We start from the raw sequence: 2,484 nt of genomic DNA, 5'->3' as shown, positions 1-2,484 counted from the left end.
CATAATCGGTTCGCGAACGGTAACAAATCATTCTTTTCAGGTATCCCAATTGTCGATAATAAGAAATCGCTGGAAAACATTTGATTTTATACATTTACAAATTTAAAATTCAAGCTAATTTACGAATTATAAAAAATAATTGAAGGTTTACATGATGAAATATTTGCACGAAATGATGATACACACCTTTCAATACCAGTAATCGAAAGAAACCTCTCTAATAATTATCGAAAAAACTTGTTGAGCAGACATATATTTCGCAGATAAAATGGAAACCAACAAAATCACATAATCCGTCCTCATATGATACAGAAGATATAAGATAATTCGTTTATGGAAATATGTATTCCGTTCAAGTAATACATTATATAAACTAAAGTTTAATAACTTAATGAGACGTCGGGCCGAGAGAATAAAAACATTGTAGGCACCAGCTTTAACTTTCCAGTATTAGCCAAGTCACATTTGACAGTTTCACAGTTTCAAATAAAAGCAGTATCTCAAAAACAACAAAATCTATAAACTGATTGACAGTTTAAAGTAATTTGAACAAAATTGCAACCCTGCTGCTGCTACTTGTTTAATTTGCTCTGGCTGAAAAGTTTACTCTATAAAAAGTTCGAGTAATTTTTTACGGTATAACACAGTGTTGGCATTTTTAGCACAATGGTACTTTATATAACTTCATTGACAATATACTTTCCTATGTGCAATACTTTTTAGTACAATTTTGAGATGAGAACTCAAAATATACAGCTGGGAAAATTCATAGCGGGAAATTTTTTGAATCCGTCAAGAATAATAGAATACAAGATTACGCTTTCCCAAGTGTCATAAAGTCAGCACAGAAAATAAACAAACAAAAAGAAGCAGAGAAGAAGGCCGAGAATATCGAATGAATTGTGTTTACATGCCCAACCTGGTATTTTGGGGGTGTGAAAACGAAATCTCTACAGCGTTATACATATTTAAGAAAATGTAAAGGCTCTTGGAAATGTAAGTAAATGACCTTCTCGCTATTTTAATTGTACACATTTACAATTAACATAATTTCACACTAGGTGTCCGCAGAAGCGAGAAAAGTTTTGTAAATGGTAAATTTCATAATTTTTTTTTTGCTTCCCAAAACATTTCAAATCTTTAAAAAATACAAATTAATTTCGCAATTTCGAAATTCGTGTAATCGATATTATTCAATCGCTTAAGTGACTCGCAATTTTTTTACATTGTGCGGGGAAGTCATGAAATGAATAAAAATAATTAAAATGTGCTATTAAATTGTTTTTCAATAAACCTCAACCATCCACTCCCCAACGAAAGGCAGAGGAAGAATTAAAATGTGCATATTCTTAGAAAGAACGATGAGATGTATATTTCTCTTTGCTAGATATCGAATTCCATTTCACAAGTTGGAATCTTAAGTTCACTCAACTTATTTTATGAGACTTTATTTTTATGACAACTACTCCAGCCTCAATCGTCTCCAGTTGCGAGGTCACATGTGTTCTCTTTGCTTCTAGTTGGATATACGGGTACTTTGCCGTTCCTTGATAGTCCTGGCTTCTCTACCTTGTAGATTCGTCTACAGTGATGTATGTACGTCACTCTGCCCCCATAAGGATAATATAATACAAGGTTGCGGCTTCTGAATTCGCTATGTCGTCAAGCTACATGAATAACCAAATAAAAGGAAGTGTAAAAATTTTTTGTGAAGAGGAAGAATAGGCGAAAGCAGTAGAAACTACCAAACACAAGAACGTTTCCATGACAGTCGGTTCTACGTTACCGGAACGACCCGGATTTATATCCGGCCAAGGACTGTCACTCCAGCAACATTCCCCGTGTATGTATAGGGAATGTTTATGCCGCTACAACAACAATAGGCAAATACAAGAAATTACACAACACACATGTATGTATGGGGAATGTTTATGCTGCTACAACTACACAAGAAATTATACACACTCACACTTTGTTACTTTCACACGTTTAACTTACGCGGCATCTAATATAGTTTTCACTATTTTTATCGCACAAGTCACAATATTACCAAGCCATTCACTGAATTTTCACAAACCTGTAAATTCTTCTACTTTTGTATGTATTGTATTGGAAAGGAGCCTGACGTTAACTTAGACAAAATCGCGAAAATAAAGAAACTGGTTTAGAAAGACGCCATCTTCAGTATTCAATTCGCCTTGGGTTCGTGAAGTTTCTCGGTTCGCTATACTGCCCCCGCTTAAGCCTGTTCACCCCGATTTGACAGCAAATCTTTCGATCCAAACGGAGCCAATCTCTCCAACTGAGCCTGTCCATCTTGGCATTGCTGTATACAATACACCACATCATTCAGTCTTTTCAATGGACCTCCACTTAGCCCATTGTGGAATTCCTCTAACACGGATGTGATTCTGGTTTTAGGAACTATAATCAGATCACGGGAATGATTTCCATATTAGTTTCCCCATATGCGATGCAGAACTC

This window comes from Anastrepha ludens, chromosome 4 (assembly GCF_028408465.1).
Source record: "Anastrepha ludens isolate Willacy chromosome 4, idAnaLude1.1, whole genome shotgun sequence".
NCBI lineage: Eukaryota > Metazoa > Arthropoda > Insecta > Diptera > Tephritidae > Anastrepha > Anastrepha ludens.
This window is presented reverse-complemented; position numbering follows the sequence as displayed.